This window comes from Suricata suricatta, chromosome 13 (assembly GCF_006229205.1).
Source record: "Suricata suricatta isolate VVHF042 chromosome 13, meerkat_22Aug2017_6uvM2_HiC, whole genome shotgun sequence".
Taxonomy (NCBI): Eukaryota; Metazoa; Chordata; class Mammalia; order Carnivora; family Herpestidae; genus Suricata; species Suricata suricatta.
The window spans coordinates 17,145,158-17,167,813 of record NC_043712.1 but is presented as its reverse complement, the minus strand read 5'-3'; the positions used below and the strand labels follow the sequence as shown (position 1 = coordinate 17,167,813).

At 43.9% G+C, this 22,656-nt stretch overlaps 1 protein-coding gene and 1 long non-coding RNA gene across 4 annotated transcripts in view; one reads left to right on the top strand and one right to left on the bottom strand.

Moving 5' to 3' along the window:
- Nucleotides 1-22,656, bottom strand: part of ASTN2 (astrotactin 2) — an 861,939-nt gene that overhangs the window by 91,420 nt on the left and 747,863 nt on the right. The gene's annotated exons all lie outside the window — the stretch shown is intronic.
- Nucleotides 12,635-17,619, top strand: LOC115276098. The gene is made up of 5 exons (XR_003901813.1): nucleotides 12,635-12,779; nucleotides 15,085-15,298; nucleotides 15,974-16,068; nucleotides 17,369-17,431; nucleotides 17,565-17,619. It is a non-coding gene; the product is annotated as an uncharacterized LOC115276098 (long non-coding RNA).

Below are 22,656 nucleotides of genomic sequence, written 5' to 3'. Positions count from 1 at the left end.
AATTGAACACTGAAAATGAACTGAGGGTTGAAGGGGGGGAAGAGGTGGTGGTGGTGGAGGAGGGCACTTGTGGGGGAAGAGCACTGGGTGTTGTATGGAAACCAATTTGACAAAAACTATTAAAATAAAAAGAATGTGAAAATAAAAAGAGGCAATGGGTGTGTATTTAGGGGGCAGGGTCCTGGGTCTCGTCCTCCCACTGCCACAGATTTACTGTGTGGCCAGCAGTCAGTCCCTTCCTGGGTAAAAACCATTCTGTTGGGTTACACGGCCTTTACCAAAGTATGGGACACGTCAGAATTAAACCACTTAATGAAAAAAAAAAACTTTCTAATTTTCTTTCAGTCCTTTATATTTAATCATGGAGAATGGCTTCATTTAGTGCGGATATTCTTTTGACAACTCCGTAACAATGTGCCAACCTCCCTTCTCTACAAGACAGAGCAAGCCCGGGCTCAGAACCTTCTAAAGGCACTACTGCCTTATCCATAATTCTATAAAACTGCTTTGTTTTCATTGTATTGATTTTTAGAGTTAGCTTCTATTCATGGCAAATAATCCTGGCTTCCCATTTACTGGTAGTGACATAAATTTCCATTTTGAAATCATTGATTTAACCAAAAATAAAAATAATAAAAAAGATAGAAAGAAAAGAAAGAAAGGAAGAAAGAAAGAAAAAGAAAGGAGTCAGTTTCAAGAAGAACATGTCAAGTTGTTGATATCTCAGGGATGACAAGATTGTGAAGCTGATGCTCAAATGAGGGCTAGAGAAACTGTCCTCGATGATTTACCAGGGTCCTTTCGAGGAGGGGAAACTCTGGGATTATCTGAGCTTTTCAAATTCTGAAACTGCCAGCCAGAACATTCCGAAGGGGATCAAATGAACTTTAGTTTTCAAGGGAAACCAGGTTTTGGTTTCTGGGAAAACTAAACTGTATAGAGGGATACTGAGAGGTTCAGACCACCTATCTTCCTCAATCCGTTGTCCATAGGGGAGAGAGGCAGGTCTGCAGAGGCCCTGGAAAGAATACGGGCTCCTTACTCTTGAGCCCACAGAAAACAGCCCTCTGCTGCCCAGAGGCCACCCCAGCAAGAGGTTGAGGCCCCAGGATTTCTCCGAGCTCCCTGGCTGGGGCCTCTCTGCTCCCTGGCCAAGAAGAGAGACAAGTCCAGCTGCACAGGCCAGCCCACTCATGCGCAGCTGGAATCTCTGGGCCAAGACCAGCCAGGGGCCCGGATACAGTCTCCTTCTCCCGCACACCCACCCTACCTCAGTATGAAATACAGCAGAGCAAGAAGGTAACACCAGGGTGACCCCAAATTGCAGAGAATGGGTTTAGATGGGATGGGAATGGGTTATTTCTTCCCTGCTCAGTATCCTTCACCCCCTATCCCCCCCACCCCCCAGGCCATCAGAGCTCACCAAGACCTCTGACTCAAGCTGACCTCAGGGAAAGCTATTGGACAGTGCTCTGAAGACAATGAGGAAGAGGAGGAGGAGGAGGAGGTTCCCCAGCTATGGAGGGGGGAAGAGAAAAGGAAGGGAATAGATTGCTCCAAAGATTTAACATTCACTGAACAATACATACAGTCACCTGAATTAAAACAAAAACAAAAACAAAACAAAACAAAACAAAAAACTCCTAACCCTATACCTAACAGCTGAATGACAGGGGCTGCTGGCTATGGAATGGGGAGAGGTCTCAGTATACAGGAGCTGGGGAAGAGATCGATTATCATCCAGGATAAATTAATATCTCAAGTCGGGGGCTGCTAGTTCTGTGAGTACTAGTTCGACCCACTAGTGGACACGTCTCCAACTCACAGCACGACAGGACTGGCCTGGGCACAAAGGAACTATGTGGTCCTCCATTACCATGCACAGAGCAACACGGAAGTTGACATCTACCAGGTGCAGGGCTCAGAGGACAGTGGACAACAGTCCAAAAGGGGGTGCCTCTGCCCTCCATGTACTTTACCTTGCAGCAGGAAAAACAGAAAATTTGAATAGATAATTGCAATGACATGTGAAGAGATCTCTTAGGTGAGTGAGTGCTTGAGTCTCAACTCACCTCTACTAAGAAGTTATGGAGAAGGGTACCTGGATGGCTCAAATCGGTTAAGTGTCTGACTCTTGCTTTTGGCTCAGGTCATGATCTCAAGGTTGTGAAATGGAGCCCTATGTCTGGCTCCATGCTTAAGATTCTCATTCTCTCAACTCTCTCTCTCTCCCTCCCTCCCTCCTGCTCACTCCTGCTCGGGCACTCTCTCTCTCTCAAACAAGCGTTGGAGACGTCTGGAAAACTGTCTCTACATCCCTGGTCTGCAGTTTCTTCATTGGTGACAAGCATGGGGGTCAAGATCCATGACTTTTAAGCCTTAGGGATTCTAGAAGTGTCCAGGGCCACTGAGCATGAGGCTGCAGCCTGAATCCCTCAGCCTCAACTTTTATTTTGTCTTGTACATGGAGCCTTTCCAAATCGCGAATAAGGAGGGATATATGTTAACTTAGCTTTAAAATGAAATAGTAAAAAATAAAAATAAAAGGGCAATTCACTTTTAAAAAAAGGAGGAGGAAGAGGAGGGGAGAAAAGGAGAGAAGGGGGAAAGGGAGAGAGGGGGAGAGGGGGAGAGATACACTAAGTACAAAAAACCCCCCAGAAAACAGAAGTTAGAAATCATGAAAGAAACTAAGGAGGTTGATAACTTAACAAGATGATCACCAAGACTCTCTCAAGTTTTGGGTTTCTAGGACTGTGGTGACATGAATGTCCCAGAATTTAAGCTAGTGATGCTGGGTTATATCAAAGTCTATAACTATGACCATATTCACATGTTGAAGTAATTTTCTACTCACTTTATCCATTTGCTTTCCTGTAGGCACCCAGAAAGGTGAGGTCATTGGTGTGTATGTACACACACACACACATGCATGTGCATTGTAGTTACAGTGTATGCATAACATATATACCCAGAGGATATAGATGAAGAGAGATGTAAATATATGCACCACTGAGTGTGACTAAGCATTGTTCAATTCCGCAATGTAATGGTTAAAAAGCACAGTGTTTTGAGTCTAAAGGACTATTTCCTGGATATGTGATTTGGGGAACTGATTTAACCATTTTAAGTCTCAGTGTCTCTTTCTGTGCATCGGGAAGAGTAAGGTGTACCATTGCAGTATTCTTGGGTTAAATAACAGCATAATTATAGCACTCACCATGGGTGGGTAGCAAGTAACAGAAACCTCTTAATGATATTTTCTTTTGCTTTTATGCCTCTTCCTAAAAAGCTAGGCATGGACGGCCAGCAGTTTCCCTCTGTGCCCTTCTTCCTTTCAATTCAGACGGCAGCACTGCCACTTGGAAATTGTCCTTACTGAAACCCCAGGTTGGTACAGAAGTGAAAGGGCTGTAGTTTGGAGGATCTTAGGCTGAGTCGCTCCACACTCCTATCTAATGCATGCTCCTCCACTGAAATAGTGGGAAACATACACAAGCAAAGACAAAAAACAAAAAAAAAACAAAAACAAAACTAAACTAAACTAAAATTACCTGCAATCACTCTACTTCAAAATAACCACTGTTGGCATCTTGGTGTGTATTTCCCATACTCTTTTCTAAGTATATATAAACAAACATAATATTTTCTATGTCTCCAAGCAATTGTAAACCCCCAGGATAAAAGAGGCACAGTGATAATACAAACAGAATCCTAACACACACACACTCCCCTTTCATTTTGTTCTCTGATTCGCAAACAGCTCTGAACTTCCATTCTCTTCAAGCTCTGTCCATACTCCCAAGAAACTATGATTGAACATGCATTGTTGGATTTTCGTTTTTACACAAGTCCCATTATGGAGCTATAAACACAGACATAGAATAGCTATGTTCACCCCGCCGTTGATCAGTCTTCTGGCCAATGAGTCCTGGACTCTCACATCCTGAGCCTGAGACACATCCTATGTGACAGGACCTGAGGGGAAGAGCACTAGCCCCAAACTCCCAGAGCTCTGAGACTAATATTGGTATACAACCGCCACCCCATCTTGGGTCCCAACTTCATTCAGCAGGTGACACGGCGAACCGGTTGGAGACCCTCAGATGAAACAGCAATGCAAATAGTAGTAGTAGTGTCAGCTACCATGGAGGAGAGCTTATCACCATAACAGAAACTGTGCTCAGCCCTCTACATTCACTGTCTCTCATTCTCCCTACATCTCTACAAGGTAGATATGGTCACCCTCTTTTAAACTGTACTAAAGAGAAAAAGTAAAACATAACTTGCTAAGGTCACATAGTCAGTGAGTGGTTGAGCCAGGGTTACATAAGTTTCCCTCTGTCTCTTCGGTGGAACAAAGCTTGTGTACCCTCCTCGGCAGGGTCAGAGCCCACAGTCACAGGCCAGTGACCTGGTATTCCTCTGGCCCACAACACTCACCTTAGGGAAGCAGCCCAGGAATATCAGGTCTGAGTAAGTCCCATCTGCTCAACTCAGTCATGCCAAGGGTTGTGATTTGGCTGGACTCTCTCAGACCACCCAGCTCAGCCTACATATCAATTTTGAGTCCAATGACCCTGGCCTGCCCTGGCTCCTGCCAGTCCTCTCCTTGTCAAGGCACCTGATATTGTGGGACACAGAAGAATGAGCCAGGGCTAAGGCCAGGATGTGGATCCTGATCATGTGAGCCTGCCTGAGCTTCAGTTTCCCCAGCTGTAAAACAGAGATGAAAATACAACCTTCCACATAAGACTGATGAGAGGGTCAAAAGAATCCAGTAAGATTGCCTGGCTCATGGTGCATTATTTAATAAACGTTCATCCTTATTCATTTTTTTCATTCATTCACTAAATATTTCATGGGGATCTACTTTGAGTCAGTCATTCTTGCAAGCGCTTAAAACAGATCAGTCAACAAAACAAAGGCAAGAAAAGCAACAACAGATTGTTGCCTTCGTAGAAGTTACAACCGGGGAGTAGGGGAAGCCACACTCATTCTTCCCTCCTTGCCCTCTTTCTTGCCAGCCAGTGGCAGAAGAGCATGTCTCTTGCAGAAGACCCAAGCGCTATGAGGCTGCAGGAGAGCCCCCCCACCCCTCCCCACCCCTTCTCTCTTTCCAGTGTGAAATGTTGCTCTTAGAAGGACCCTTGGAAACTCCACACTGCTCCAGTATAAGTCCTTTGCCCTAAACTTATTCCATTTCACAGACTGATACAGAAGGCTGAGACCTTGGAAATCTCATCAGACCAGATGGGCAAGAAAATAATTTTAGGGAGAGGGAATTCAAGAGACACATGCTGAATACATCTCTCCGCCAAGCCCTGTGCTACTGGTGCTGAGAGACAATATGGAGCACACACCCTGCTTTTTTCCACATTTAGGGGAAAATTCTGATCTGAAGTAATTGTGAGTTGTTTATGGTATTTTCTTTAATTCCGCTCAGTGTGTTAATGCAGAGGCACACACTGCAGAAAGAAAAGCAGTTTGACTATGGGAGTGCTGTCTGAGAACCCAATGTAGACATTACAAAAGACAGGACGCAGGCACTTCATGAGCTTTTACCTTCCAAAATTTTCAATCCAGAAACGCATCTCATGCCAAGAATTCTGGACAAGGGATGATGGACGTGTAGTATTATTTTCTCTAATTTATAGATTTAAAAAGCAGAGCTGGAGGGAATCTAACGAATTTGTCCAAGGTTAGTTATACAGCTGTAACAGAATCAGGATTTGAACCTGGAAGCTTGATTTAAGAACCTATATTCTTGGTCTCTATATGATTTGCCTTTCTTAATTCCTTCATTATTTATGTGTGCCAGGTATTTTATATTCTTTTTTCCCCATTTAATCCTCATGGCAATCAAATAAGTAATTACTATAATTGTCAGTTTTTCATTGATAAAGAAACAATTGCTAAAACCAACATCTTTAAGGTCATGCTGCTTAATAGGTAGCTGGACTGGGATTTGAACTTAGGACCGTCTGGCTCCAACGTCCTTCCTCTTCATCACTGTACTATAAACTGCCACGGTTCGCTGAAGTCCAGAATGGGCTGCACGTACAACTGCTTCTCTTGTTTCCTTGCAATTCATTCTCCACATAACACCACAGCGATACTTGTAAAATAAAATCTAATTCACTAACGCATTCATTCACTCAATAAACATTTACTGAGTCTTCATGCCCACCATTTTTTCTGGTCACTAAGATAACAGTGATAAATAAAAATAAGTCTAGACCCTTATGAAGCAAACTCTTCCCATTTCCCTTATATTTAGAATAAAACTCAAAAGCCTTAACATTAGACCCAGTTGATCTGAACTTCCTTGCCCTTCTCTTCTGGTTTTTCTCTTCCACGGTCTCCACCACTCCCAGTAGCCTGCGGTGAGTTCGTCCATCATTTCAGTTTCCTCCAGCCTCAAGTCCTTAGCATGTGAGAGTTCTTTTTTTTTTTGAAATGTTTTTCCGTATACATTCATGAGTTTTATATTTCAGTTAATGTGTTTGTTTCCCACTAGACTATAAATGCCATGTGGGAAGGGTTATGCCTTTTCCTGTTGCACTGTGTATTACCAGCCTCTAGCAACGTGTATCTGGGACTGAAGGGGACATTTAATAAATATTTTTGGAATAAGTGAAGGTATCAATACTACATCACAGACACAAATCCTTTTTTTAATGCTGAGTAAAATGGCCTACTATTATGACATTTACTTTCTTCTATAACTTCTTGTTTGTTTGTTTCCTGGGACCAATTACTATTCATTTTTGTTCCTCCCAAACTTTACTGGAGTATTACTGATATACAACATATGTATGTAGGTAAGACATGATGATTTGGTAATATGCATATATTGTGACATGAATATCATAATATGGTTAGTTAACATCTCCATCCCCCTCAAAGTTCCCTTTGTGTGCGTGTGGTGAAAACTGTTAAGCCCACTCTTGTAACAACTTTCCAGTAAGTAATACACTATTGTTAACTATGGTCGCCATGCTGTACATCAGATCCCCAGAAAGTATCTGTCTTATAGCTGGATATTTGTACCCTTTGACCAGCATCACCTCCTCTTCCAGCCTCCAGCCCCAGGCAAATACCATTCTACTCTCTTTGAGTTCAGTTTTTTTTTTTAAAGGTTCTATTTCTAAGTGTGAATATACAGTACTTGTCTTCTCTGTATGACTTACTTTGCTTAGCATTATGGACCCCAAATCCATCCATGTTGCTGTCAAAGGCAACATTTCCTTCTCTTTTAAGGCGGAATAAAATGAATAATTTATAAATATGTATAAAGGAATACACACACACACACACACACACACACACACACACACACACATTTTCTTTATCCATCCATCCATCCACTGATGGAAACTTAGGTTGGTTGAGAAGCTCAGAATGTAAGTATTAATAATGTTTGGACCTAGATAGAAGGCAGAGAAAAAAGATAGGAAGAAAGCTTCTCAGAAAAAGTAAAGTTATTTCAACTGAAGATCATGACTGGGACCACAAGAGCAAAGAATATCCTAAGAGGGCTGAACACAGGAGTGTCTAGGTGAACTGTGGGCTGTTTGTAAACATGAAGCTGAGCGAGGTCAAGAAAAATAAGTCTGAAGACATCATACTTGTTGAAAACCAAGGCTCTACAAAGAGAGAGACAGAGACAGAGTGTCTCTGCTGCAAATTCATCCCTGGAGCATATATCCTCCCAACACTCACCCCTGCCTCCCCTCCAGCCCGGTGTGCATCACGGGGCACTCAGTCACCTTTCAAGGTCTATCATCCCCTACAAGGTTGCAAGGTTCTTGTGAACAATGGTTGTAACGGATCCACCTTTGTGCTCCTGATGCCTATCATACAGGTGCCGGTAGGAGTTCAAGAAATGTCTGTTGACTTAGAAGGAACAGAAGTACAATAGCATGCGCTGAGACAGAATCAGGTGCATTTTTTTCTTCTACTCTAGCATCTGTCATCTTCTACTGGGTGAAGTTTAGCTGGATCATCGGGCTCCAGATCAGAAAAAGTCATTCCAACTTTAAGAGATGAGGGAGACCACCAAAGAGAAAGGCAGAAACCAAGAATGACTTTGAGAATGACGCTGAGAAACCACAGCAGTCTCCTTGTCAAAATCTGGAAGGGCCTTTTGGCATTGCCCATCAGTCCCAGGGGGCAAAGATAAAAATCCTACCCCTGTGGCCATCAAACTGCATCCACTACATACCACCACTAATTTGATTTTTATGGCATGGACTGACCTGCCAAACTTCTATGGTTGAGATTGCTTGAGAAGACAGCCATGGAGAGTAAGAAGGAAAAACCATGCCCTCTTCTTCCAGAGGCCTAGGTCATCTCCTTTTCATTCCCTTGGCTTTCTTTCAATTCTCATAATTGTGACTCCTTATGTTTCATTAGGGGTTCCCTATGGCCAGGAAAATTTTAAAGTTTGAGGTCATTTCTCCTTCCCGAACAGGCTTTTTCTCAGCAGGCAAATAGGAGGTAAAAACCAAACCCAAGGTGGCTGCCTTGGGCCATGAAGCTAGAATGACAGAGGTCGGCTGAGGTTAAACCAAAAAAAAAAAAAAAAAAAAAAAATCCAAAAGCTGGGAGAGCCCAATGAAGTTGCAACCCAGTATTTCCCAGAGAGGGTTTCTGGAAACTGTTCCTTTGAGAAAAGGTGCATTATAGGCAAATATATCTAAAAAACATTCCTTGACAATCCCTCTCTTTAAGATTCACAATGCCCTTATCATACTAATGTCTCTGAGAAGTCACTGAATTAAGAAACCCACTTAGATTTGATTAATCAACAGTTTTCAAACTTTAACTGATCCCAGAACTCTTTTTATGTTCTATTACGGTCACTAATTAGAATCCCATCAGACTAATGTTCTCCTGTGTAGACTCTGCGAAGTTGAGGTCCGGGAGAGGGGAGTATGAACTTGACAATGAAAGAATTCTTCTTCGAGAATTAAGGGCTTGTGCAGGACCTTGAAAGATAAGGGATAAGGAACTCTTGATTAGGCGGAAATGACAGGGAAGGTTCAGGAGTCCCACTGGTTCATTTAATAATGCATTTGGTAAATATTCATTCAGTGCCTATTCTGAGCCAGAGTATTCTTGGTGTTAAAGACACAGAAATGATCACGAGAAATATGAACTCTGACTTCCTGGAATTTGCCTTCTGCAGTGGAAGGGAATCTGTAAGCTGACAATTATAGACCAATTCCTCTGCCCAAGATGGCCAAGGAAAAGGAGCTAAGACCTGAAGGCTAATTAAAAAATCTCACAGCAGAGCGGCAGAGAAAAGAATTTGATATAGAGTAACAAGAATTATGGTCCCCTTGCCATCCCTCAAATACAGTAGGCATACTCCCACCTCAGGGCCTTTGCATGTGCTTTTCCTTCTGCCAGAAACCCTCTTCCTTCAGGTCCCCCATATCCTTCAGGCCTTTGCGCTAGTATTTCTCTTTTCTACTACCTTATTTAAAATTATGTAGCCCCATTCCAATTCTAACACTTTTTCTGTTTTTCCCTCCTGTATAACTTATCAAAATCTGATAAATTATATAAATTCATATTTATTTATTTTTATTTTCTGTCTTCCTTTTCCTCTAGAGAAATATGTGAGGGTGACCCCAAATTTATGTGACATTGTGACACCTCCACCCTCCAGAATGTTGACTCTATAAAAGAGGTTCTGTCTCTTTGGTTCATGGCTGTGTCTCCAGCACATAGTACCCAGTACTGTAGGCATTCAGTAAAGAATTATTGAATAAATGGATTAATGAACAAATGCAAAGTGTGGGGAAGTTTGTAGGACAAAGACAGGAGGGAGAGAATAAACATTTAGCATAAATTCTTTGCAAAGTACATGGCTTATAAGAACATTAGAAGACCAATATTATCTTCGTTTTATAGATGAGTAAACTGAAGCTCAGAAAGATGAAGTGATTTACCCAGTGCCACACAGCAAATAAGTACAAAAGCCCAGATTCAAACCTTGATCTGTTTCAAATCACTAAAATGCCTCAGGCTTGGTTAACATTCAGTGGTCCTTTGGTTCTTGGTCTTCACCTTAATGCACTTCTACTCTGAACTAATGTGTAGCTTTCTGAGGTGGCCCAGAATGCATAGATCTGTTTAGCTCTTAGTCATGGGACCAATGAATAAAGGCATGGCAACCTTTAGGGCTGAAGATGACTCAGCAGACCGGAGCTGTAGAGCCCATCTCTCCCCACCCCAAACACCTCATTCATTCTGTGATGTCAGGCGCCTGACTACCCCCATGCTGAGCCAGTTAATAGCTCACCCTATAAACGGGTGCATAACAAAGTCTACTGCAAGGGCCGTCATCACTTGGTCAATTTGGCTGATCTCTGTTCTGGCCACATGATTAATTCCAACTGGCTGTGGTCCCCTGCCTGGGGTCATTCAGACATCCTTCACTTCTTGGCTGGGAGTCTATAGACTCATAGTGTTTGTTAGGGGATTCAAGAATTTCCTTTCTCTCTCCCTCCCTTCCCTCTCTGATTTCCTCCCACCATTTTCTACTTCCTTTGTTAATTCATCCATTGGTTTTTCATGGACTTACATATTCACTTAGTCATTCATTCATGAATTCATCTATTCTTCCATTAATGTACTCATATATTGTTACTATATAATTTATAATATGTACTCATTCATAAAGGCATACATTGATCCACTCATTCTTTTAATAAAACCAGGTATTATAAAGGATTATATGAGAATTATTTTGATCTTGGAGCTCAGACTTCACCTCTCTAAGCAAAATTTTCCCACAAAGGAGGTAGAGTGGGGAGTCTCGATGCCACATAATGTTGAAACTGGTTGTAACCAAAAGCCTCCTCCAATTCTCTAATTCCATGAGTTTAATATGTGTAAGATACAAGCCCAGCTCTACAAGAGTTCACAGCCTAGAAGAGCACCTTGACTTTGATTCACATATTTTACATCTCAGCCTAGCTATACACATTCATGCATATATGACTGAAACAAAGCTTTATAAAATAACACTGATCCTTGCTACACACAATATAATCTGATATATTCATTTTTTTAATGTTGGCCACAATCCAGTAAGTTGATTTCATGACTCACTAATGGGTGGGTAATGACCTAAAGTTTCAACACTATAGACTAGAAAGTCTAGAGAAAGAGTTGGAAGTACATATAAGACAAGAGAGCTATTTGAACACCATTGTAGACTCTGTGCTCCCATAATTTTTCAAATCCAACAGCCATCTATCTACTCATGTGGGCTCCATCTCTTCTCAAATGACTCTTGACTTTCCTTCCCTGCATTCACTGTCCCTGCCATCTCCTTCCAAATGGACCTGACTTCCTGCCTCCAGTCGTACTCCTCCACTCCATCCTCCAAAATGCAGTAAGTGATCATCCTAAAATATGCACTTGATGAAAAGTCTGTGATACTCCTCACCTTTACTATACAAAATAAAACATATCTAATTTCTTTGGTTTCTCTGGCCTTGATTCTTTCTCCAGGGTCATTTCTCACTAATACCACTCTTGTATCTTATGCTGAATACATGTTGAATGCTCATAAGTCCTTGAATCTTCTGTGCTCTTTCATGTCTCTGAGCCTTTGCTTTTGAAGACTTTTCTGTCTAGAATTCCCATTCCACTCACTACTGGGCTCAGTTAAGGATCATCAAATCACATATTTCTCTATGCAGACTTTGTTGAGGGGTCTCCTCAACCATCCCTTTTCTTTTTATCTTCCCCTGAATGTCTGTTTACCCTCAATCTCCTGTTTGGGGCAAGGACTGTGTTTCTCACCTCTCTTCATCCCCTGGACTCAGCATAGTTTTTGGCACAAATTAGTTGCTTAGAAAATATTTTTAAAGGTATATGATGTACTCTGGGGAAGATGGGAATTGACTTGTTAATAACTGTGGCAACTCTGAGAAGGCACCTTGAAAATCTGACCATAGAGGGCTCAATTAACCAAAAGCCCAAGTCTGAGCCTGCCAGATTCCATCACATTTGCACTGAGGCGACATGTCCTATAGGCCGCTGCCAGCCAGTGACAGGACATGGTGCCAGGGGCACAGAGGCAGGTCCATCTCTACGGGACACAAGACTCCCCCTTGGATGGTAGACTGTTTTCAGGACTCTTCCTTGATGGCCTTGCCAAATATTACTTAACCTCCCTTGTCTCTCTCCTCTATTCAGGGTCAGCTTTGCACCAAGGTCTGATGGTTTTCCCAGCCTTTGCAGTAACTTCCCATCTTCTCTCACACAGGTGTTTCCCCTAATAAAATCCTTGGCTGTTTCATCCCATCTCAGTGTCTGCTTCTCGGAGGGCCTGAACTAATATATGATGCTCAGTGTCTATATGAGAGGTGACATGCCTTGTGAACAACTGATGTGACTGAGGTTCATTAGTGTGCTGGTAGATACTTAACAACAGGCTCTCTGGGGGTGTGGGGGACCAAGTGCTGATTTGTAGCCCTGGCAGATGTCAGTAGCTGGTCAATATCAATTCTTCCACCATAGCCAGTGTCACACTGCCACTGTGACATCACTGAACATGGACTTGGAAAGAGATGTGCACAGTTTTCTTGAGGACAGAGTGCATACCAGCTCTAGAGGACCTCCATGAGGTTCACAAGCCAAAGTTTCCATCTTTCTGCTGGGCGTCTTTTGATAGCCCACTGCAGTCCTGTTCACTCTTGAGTGCTCTTTTCAGGTAGTCCCTGTAGCCATCCTGTTCTGGAAGTTTCTGTCAGGTCAGTGGGCTGGAAATCTTGTGGACCTGTGGCTTCTATAGCTAATCCAGGTGGTGGATGGACGGGGCCGGGGGCGGGGGGGGGCGGGGGGGGGGGCTCTACTCTTCCTAGACATGTAGGCTCTGCTAGGTAGAAGCAGTCATCTGTATTCTTAGAGAAGGCTTGTGACACCAAAATGGCCTTGGTTGACCTTTCTGGCTGTGATATGGAGGACAGAAGGAAGAAGACAGTAAGATCAGTAAGAGGTGGTTTAAATAAGAGCTGTAAAGCCTGAGTGGAAGGTGGCCTGGTACGGATTATTTCATCAGGAAAATCAAGAAAGGAAGAAGTGGAGGGAAGGAGAAAAGGAAGGAAGGAAAGAGAGAAGGGTGGAGAGACAAAGGAAGAAAGGAAGGAGCAAGGAAGGAAGGAAGGGGGAATAAAGACCAGTTATTACTGAACCCTTACTACCTGCCACGCTCATATTGAGCCGTTTCTTATTTTACCCCCCATGCAAATGTCAAGGTGAAAATTACGGTCTCCCGTGTTACAGATATTGAAAAGGAGCCTCAAAGGGGCTATGCCTTCAATAACAATAATGAAAGAGATAGCAAAAATAGTAGCTGGCATTCCTTGGTGTTCCTTGGGCCTTGACTGTATACGGTATCCCTAATGGGGTATTACAATCATCCCAATTTAAAAATGTGATTAAACTACTAACAAATGGTAGGAGCTGAAACTATAATCCAGACACTTTGTCTCTTGACCAAGGTCTAAGCATTCTGCTTTGGATGCCATTAATAACACAGATTAAGTCCCCGACGTCAGAAAAACATGCATAGTTCTCTTTCGTGAATGAGGACAGAGACTAGGAAATGCACCATGTAAAAAAGAAAGATTCTGAGGCCCATTTACAGATGGAAAACCTGGGCTGCCCTCCCCATGGTGGAAAGGGCACTTGGAATTTCAGCCTAGGACTGTATCAGTGGACGTGCCTACAGTGAACTGATCACACGGCAGAAGTTTGGGAGAGGCTTTATGCTAAGTAGACTTAGGCCCAAGAATAGTTAGAAAGAAAATTAAATATATTTGAGAACAAAAGCAGCCACTGACCTCCTCACCCTGGGAATTGGAGTCTCTAGCCAAATCTCAGCAGACACAGCTGGATAATTCCAGTGTAAATCCCCTTGCTGAGTAAGAGACCCCATCAGAATAAACAACAATAATTGAACCCTATGGCCTCCTGACTTTACCAGCCAGCCAGCCAGCCAGCCATTCTCAACACAGATAGCCTTTGAGGGGAGATGCTGGGCTGGCTACCCCACCAAAGTGAGCCTAGTCCTTCTCTGAACATAGGGCCAACTATCACATGGTACTTGCAACAGATAGGCACTAGCCAGAAAGGAAGAGAGATAACATCATCTAAGATCAAGTGGGAATCTGACCAAACTGAGTCAGATGAGATTCAGGGGGTGGAGGACACCCCTTCCCAAAGGAGCCAACTGGAAGACGGCAACTGAGTGATGTGCTGAAGAGATGTCCTTTCTAGACAAAGTGAGGCCTTTTCATTGACCCTGACATCAACTGCTTTACCAACCTAGAAAGAAAAGTGATCATGCCAACCTTGGTCTAGGGAGCCACAGAAAGGGAGGGGAGGGGTTAGGGGCTCTGGGTTGTGATAATCAGCTCTGTGACCTTGAATAAGACAGTCTTCTTTTCTCAACAGAATTCTCGTCTCTCTATCTCAGAGGTACCTGGCCCTGAGCCCATGTTTCCATATTGGTCAGGAAGGTCACAGACCAGAGCAGTGAGTAGTGACAGCTAAGAGTCACACAGGCCTGGTTTGCATCTCGGGGCTGTTGTTGGCTAGCTGTGCAGCCCATGGCAAGCTGCAGCACATCTCTGAGTCTTGGTTTGCTTGCATGTGAAAATGACAAATACTTATAAGAGCACTGTGAACATTTTAGGAAACAACACATGCAAAGTGGTTAGGGTAGTTCCTGGCAGGACATTAAGTACCTAATAAATAGTCGCTAATATGATTATTAATCAAAACACAGCAGTAATAAGTAAGGTGTGTTATCAGACCTCAGCTTTCCTACCTGTAAGATGACCAGATGATCCCAAATGTTCCTTCCACCTCTGCTGTTATCTGATAACCCACAACAGACACTTAGCTACACACACACACACACACACACACACACACACAGGAATATGTGCTCCAGACCATGCAAACTGGAAAACAGAATTCTGATCTATTCAACCTCAATCCCCATTTGGGCTCAGTAGTTTTCCCACTGTTTGTTTCTTCCTTGATCTCTAGACATCCAGGGAAACCCAAGAAGCCAGAGATCTGTCCTTGAGACCCTACTCACACAGTAGGCAACCTGATGATGGAGCCGAGGGCCTCACGGAGAACAGTGGGAACCGGCATGTCAGCACCTAAGCTGAGATCCATCGCCAGGGGCCCCGGAACCAGAGGACGCACACCCTTGGGGAACTAGCGATAACTTGGCAAGACAAGATTCCTCTTATGGGTAGGAGAGTCCAAAGTATGCCCTCATGTCATCTAACTCAGAGTCTTTTTGCTATGACTGTCTCTCTCCCCTTTCTGTTGGCTCTTGCTCAAGATCTGAAAAGTCAGAGGAAGTACTTAATTATTACCATGTAGTGGAAAAGAGGGGGCTTTGAAGTCAGTCTGCTTGGTTTGAATCTGGAATTCCTAACTGTGCTGCCTTGGGCAGGTGGCTTCACATTTTCAGCCTTGGTTTCTCCGTATGTACCATGAGCTGTTAATCCCTATTTTCCATAGTTTATGAGTTTTAACTGACACAAAGGATATAGAGTGCCTGGCATAGTACATATGGTAGGCTTTCAATTAATGTTTACCCCTTTGACTCCCTTTCCTTGTCAATATAAAAAGAATCACATTCTATTTTTTAAGTTTATTTATTGACAGAGAGGGAGGAGGAGGAGCAGAGAGAGAGAATCTTGAGCAGCACCCACGCAAACTCATGAACTATGAGATCGTGATCTGAGCTGAAATCAAGAGTCTAACGCTTAACCGACTAAGCCACCCAGGCGCCCCAAGAATCATATCTTATATATTAATGTAAATGTTTGCCCTCTATTTTAAAAGTTTTACATTCTGTATCTCCTTCCCTTGTTCAGACTATATTTTGAAAGTGGATTTTGAGTTATCTTATTTCTAGAACCCACCACCCTGCATTAGTCTGGACCAGGATAGTTGCTTGGGAAGGTTTGCTGATCAGAATCTGTTCCACTGGAAATCCTACAATTCCACAAAGTGAGTTTTATTTACTTAGTTACATAAGAAGCAAGCTTTGCCCAGTCCTTTACCTTCCTGACCTTCCCCATCTTCTCTGGAGGTACAACCTTTCTTAGGTTCACTCAAGTTTTCCCTTTTTATTTTTAAAAATAAAAATATTTTTCTCTTAAAAAAACAAAGAACAGAATATATTCTGAGAGTTTGAGAAATATCTTCTTTGGGACGCTGCGGCCTGGGAAAGTCAAAGGGGACTAGAGGCAATGCATCGATCATGATGAAATGAGATGGTCTGGTGCCTCTGGCCCTGGTGGACTGAGGCGGAAGCCCTGGCCCCCAGGCCGACAGCTCATTTTCCTGGGGGCACCTCTCGCCACCGCTAAAGACACCAGGGCTGTATGGCCTCCCCAAGGGTGCCACCCCAAACCAAATTTCTCTCTGCTTCAGCAACTAGAGTGGAGGGGACAGGAACCCAGGCTGAGGACCAGATCTGGTGTCCAGCCCCTCCTCCCCCAGGACTGTTCCTCACTCTGTCTTGTGCCTTCTTTTCCACCTTCCTCAACCCTCTTTTTCTTCTTCTACCCCTTTCTGGCCTCCCTCTGTTTTCTCTTACGAAAACATTCATTAAATCCATTTACTAATTGTTGCGTGCGGACCTTTGCCCACTCTGTGAGCGTGCCTACTGTGTACTATGCGAGGGGATTACATCCAATATGTTGTGAGTGCCCGTTTGTGTGGGGTGGACCAACATGGCGTGTGGCACATGCGTATGCCTCTGCAGTGTGCCCGTGGGGATCTGGCTGTGTTTATGCATCTCGAGTGCTTCTACTGCTTGTCCATGATTTGCCTCTGGGAGTGTCTGTTGTGTGCGGTGTGCTATCCCCAAGCTATGTGTCCCTGTACATGTTGTGGGTCCACCCCGTGTGGTGTACTATGTGTGCGTACGTGCTTATGCTGTGTGTCTTTGTTATCTGCCTTTTGTATACTGTACCTGGCTTGATGTCCCTGTGGGGTGATGTGTTTACATACACGTGTGTGTCTATGAGTCATCTTTGTTGCTCAGCTAGGTGAGATGCTGCATTATGTGTATTTGTGTGTGTTGGACTGCATTCGTGTTGTGGTTCCACATCCTGTGATCCTGCGTGTAGCTGTAAAATCTCTTGGTTGTATGTGTTGTGTATGTGGGGGAGCCATTTGCTCTGTGTGCATACGCTGCGTGTTTCTGTGTCCCTGTCTCTGTGAAATGTGTCTGTGTTTCCCCTGCCAGTTCTTCCTCCCCTTCGGGTGCCCCAGCCCTCACTCCCTCCCCTCTCCTCCCTAGGCCGTGACCGGTCTCAGCTGACACCTCCGCTGCTCTGGAAACCCAAGAACAGGCTGGAGAAAGGTCAGCTGGCCACCTTCTCCCTGGGCCTGCCCAGATCCCAAGACTCTGGTGTTGTGCGGTGTGGGAGCGCCCTCTGTTGGCCGTGTGGACCACAAATAGCCTCCGCAACTGGGGCTTCCTCTTTCCTTTCCAGGTCGACCCCAAGGGACTTCCAGCCTCATTAATAAAGAAGGGGGGATGCCCGTATAATTTCTCATTCAAAGAAAGAGACTTGAGATTGAAAGAAGATGTTAGTAAGTGCACTGAGACTCTGGGTACACCAGATGCATTCTGAGTTGATGGTAAAGACTTCCCTGACCACCTACTCAGGTCACAGTCCCACTGAAACAAGACTTTAAAAATGTGTGCGGGCCCTCGATGGTGAGAGTAATAGCTACTTCCAGTTTATACTGGAGCAGGTTGGAATGTCAAGCCCACACTTACCTGATCATTTCATGCTCCGCCCCCGCTGCTGCCCCAGGCATTATTTCCCAAGGCTTCAATTTCCCGTTTGTGATAAGACTCAAGGTTGAAACCCCAGGGGTTCCATTCCATTAAAAGGGAGGGGGTCAGTGGTGCAGGATAAACACTGAAAAGTTTCCAGTGGCTTGAACATAAGGAAGTCAAAGGCACCCTTGTGAGAGGGTTACAGTAGTGGAAGAAGAGCGCATGGTCACGGATGCACTCAGGACTCACCATACCCACGTATAGGATTCTAAGAGCCTCAACAGGATGCAAAAGGAGTCCTGTGCTCACGCGAGGGCACGGATGCACAGAGACATGTGTCCACACCAAGATGCAGAATTCTCACGTAGCCTTTGTGGCAAATGTCCCTGGAGTCTGGGGGCAAGCCTATTTCCCACTTCTCGACTTATGGAACAAACAGAACGAAGGCCATTATTTTACACAAAAGCATGGATTTTCATTGCACGTCTTCTGTTAGTGACTGCCAAGGTGCCGATAAGCAGTGGTTGTGAACTCCGTTAAGACAGGGCTGCAGGAGGCCCTGAGGACCACACAGCCCAGTCAACCTCAAGTGTGTTTTTCAAAACATCACTTCTTATGAGACATTAGTAGTTATTTCAATGATAGTTATTAGAAATAGAAATAATTATTTCAGGGGCACCTGGGTGGCTCAGTCGGTTAAGTGGTAAACTTTGGCTCAGGTCATGATCTCATGGTTTGTGAGTTCCAGCCCTGCATTGGGCTCTGTGCTGACAGTTCAGAGCCTGCAGCCTGCTTCACATTCTGGGTCTCCCTCTCTTTACCCCTCCCCAACTTAGGCTGTGTCTCTCAAAAGTGAATAAACATTAAAAAAATTAAAAAAAGAAATAGTTATTTCAAGCAAAATAAATTTGAAAAACACAGGGTTAACTAACATTTAACAGATTTCTTTCCCATGTGTTTTCTTAGGGCCTTTCATATGATGATGATGATATATCTTACAAATTTCTGAAAAACGGGGGTGGGGGGAGTGGAATGCATGTAGTGTGTCTCAAAGTACATAGAAAATACAACTTTTTTTCTCTCCTAGAAACTTATGGGAGAAAAAATTAAATTTACACAGTGGCAAAGCAAGATCCCAAGTAGCCTAATGCAATTACCATTAAATTCCCACTTCCTTTGATAATCAGGAAATTTGTTTTTGTATGTTTGTTTTAATTTATCTCTTTGGGCCTTAAAATAACGTGGATTGATAGATACTCTGAGATGTTATGTCATTATGCTAAATTACATATGAGAAGACAGATTCAAGGAAGTAAAATGATTTGTCCCAAGTAATGACATTGGTCAGTGATGAAACAAGACTTGATAAGAGGCATGTCTCTCTCCAAAACACATATACCTCTACTTCGCTAACTACTGTGAAGTCTTACTTGACCAAAAGTTTAAATATGGTCCCTGTCCACAACAGCTGTACATTGTACTTAAAGAGACCTTTATTTATTTTTTTGTTTTTTTTTAATGTTTTACTTATTTTTGAGAAAGAGAGAGAGAGAGAGAGCGTGAGCAGGGAAGGGTCAGAGAGAGAGAGAGAGGGAGACATAGAATCCGAAGACAGGCTCCAGGCTCTGAGCTAGCTGTCAGTACAGAGCTGGACATGGGGCTCAATCCCACGAACCATGAAATCATGACCTGAGCTGAAGTCGGAATCTTAACTGACTGGGCCACTCAGGTGCCCCTTAAAGACACCTTTAAACAATTTTTTTAGTGTTTATTTTTGAGAGAGAGTGCACAAGCAGGGGAGGAACAGAGAGGAAAACACAGAATCTGAAGCAGGCTCTGGGCTCTCAGCTGCCAGCACAGAGCCCAACGTGGGGCCTAAACCCATGAACCATGAGGTCATAACCTGAGCCGAAGTCAGGCGCTCAATTGACTGAGCCACTTAGGCGCCCCATTAATGAGACCTTTTAAAAAATACAGTGCTAAAAATTAGCAGATAATAATTGGCATCACATATGGGAGGTAAGGGAAAGCAAAAGAACTGGGAAGGTCAAGGAAAGCTTCCTGGAAGAGGTGAATTTAAACTGTGCTTTGAAGGATAGAGAAGGCTTATTAGATCAGGGGTCAGCAACATTTTATTAGAGGTAAAGGGCCAGACAGTCAATATTTTCTGCCTGTGAGCCGTATGGTGTCTGTTGTAAGTACTTGACATAGCTGTTGGAGTGTGAAAGCGGCCTTAGAAGGTAGGTAAATGACATGGTTGTGTTCCAATAAAACTTTAATCACAAAATAGGCAGACAGTCCATGGGCCCTAGTTTACCAATCCCTGAGTTAGATGGAGAGGAAAGGAGAATGAGATGTTTCTGGACTAGGAGGATCTCTTCTACAAACGCAGTCAGCAGTACACTCAAGCCCCTTGCTCATAACTATTCCCTTCCTAGCTCTCACTCCACCCCAACCCCAACTCTACTGTCTTCTAAGCCCCAAGGGTAAACTTACTGTACCTATGCAAAGAGAAGGCTGTCTACATCAGAGATAAGCTGAACAAACAGTTCAAGGATACCGGTGGAAGGCGTTTTCGAATATGTGCCTGGATTTAGTCTGTTGGGAAGGCAGAGAAAGCCAACAAACCCAGTTCTCTCTTGAAAAGGGATTGGCCTCTCCTCCTTCCAAACAGTCAAAGCTAATGCTTAAGTGCTTGCCTGTCTCTACATACTAGGTGTGGACTAACTGCCCCTTTGCAGAGAGCCAACCTGATGTACAGAGGTTCTAGTATGCATCAAGTGCAATATGCCAGAGCAACATCTCCGTTCCTCGGTCCCTAGCACAGGCCCAGTGACTGGCCTTACTCTTTGCACATTATACTTCAGTAGCTCTCTACTTAGTACAGGATCAAAAGCAGGTGCTCCAACCTGGCCTCAAGGCATTGTACATGGGACCTCAAAGACAAGCCTCATTCTCCTCAGCATCCACTCCAGCTAAGCTACATTTATTTCTGTGCCCTCATGTCTGATTTACAAGTTCCACCCTTCAGGCCTTTGCACCACACCTAGAATGCCTTCCTCCTTCCTTCCTTTTCCCCTTGTCCCATTCTGCCCTTCAGGGCTCTACTCTCAACTCCTCCTACTTGGTGAAGACATCCCATTCTCCCCTCTAAATCATCACAGCCCAGATGCTACATTTATTATGAGCAGTGTCCTTGGCTTTTTGTTTCATTCTGTTTCCAAAATGAAGTTTGTTAATGATTATAAGAAATACAAACCTGCTTTTTAAAACACCCAAGCATTCTAGAAAACTATAATGGAGAGAGAGAGTGAGCGAGTGCGAAAGCAAGAAACTCAGATGGGTGATAAAGTCCAAAAAGATGAAAAGAGGTAATATGTCACAGTCTTTCAGGGAATGCAACTGCTTTGGTGTAAAGGATCCTCCAGAGAAATGATGGGACAGAATGCTGGGGAGATGGCCGGGGCTGGGGAGATGGCCAGAACACTCTAAATTCTAACTTTCTTGCATTATTTTGCCCCCCTAAATTCTAAATTTCACTGAGTTATGATTCAGAGATTTCTGGAGGAAAAAAAAAACCCACGAAAACAGATGGCATATCCTCACTAAGTACCTAGCTTGATACACAGTAGGTGATCAATAAGTATTTGTTGAATTAATATAAGGCTGAACTTGGGGTCTTAGGCTAAGAAAACAACTCTAACTGGATTTCCTAGCATTGTCCACAAAGGCATTGAGTGAGAATCTGACGTAGAAAGCTCAGGGGGTCTGGTGCCTGCAGATGGTCCCATTAAACTACCTCCTTAATTATTTCCCCCTTAAAACAGTGAGTGCCTCCCATCCATCCCAGCATTGCAGTGGAGCTAGGCAGGAGTATATGAGTGGACAAGGTCCACAGTGAGCTGCTGAGGGCAAGCAGAAAGATACATGATGGGGAGGTAGCCATTAAAAGGATAGCTCTTTGGTGCCATGTTGGAATGGGACAGGCTCAGGGCATGGGGGAGGAAAAGGTAAGGGAAACAAAAAGGGGATAGAAATGAACATAAGTAGCCTCCTGTCTGCATGCTGACCTTTGCAACCTGGGAAGTATTACAGAGTAGAAGAATCCTAAGTTTGGAAGAACCCAAAAGATCACAGAGGCTGACCCCTCGGTCAACAAGTCATTGCCATTTGGCCCCACTTTGGACCTTTCCAGTTACAGAAAACTAACTCCTTTATATCGTGGAGGCTGGTGCAGAGCAGTGTCCAGGGTACAAGTGTAGACAATACAAAGAGGAAAGGGGACTAATCCTCTGAGAAGCACTTACTATATGTCAGGTGCTGACTGGGCGTACTACCTACATTGTTTCATGTAACCCTCATGACAACCTCTTGAATGGGGATTAACATCTCTGTTTTATAGGTAAGGAAAGCGGGGCTCAGAAATATTGAGTCATTGGACCTAATTACAAATCTGGTAAGTAGGGACGCTGGAATTTAAATTCAGGACAGTTTACCAGCAAGGTCCATGGGATTTTAGCCAAAAAGAAGCTTTGACTCAGGCTCAGAAAAGACCTGATGACTTAGGTAGCCCCCACATAGAGCCAGGGTAGAGGGGATGAAGACCCTGCCAGTTGGCATGGCTACAGGGGGAGCGTGAGAGGATGCCAGGCTGGGGCAGGAATGCAGGAAATGCTTCAGGACAGGATTATGCCACATTGGCAAGGATGGTCCCCAAGGCTCACATGTTTTTGGTTCTGTGTGCCTGTGCCTGCCCCATGGTGAACATTTTGGGCACTCTCCTCATCCCCTTCCCAAGC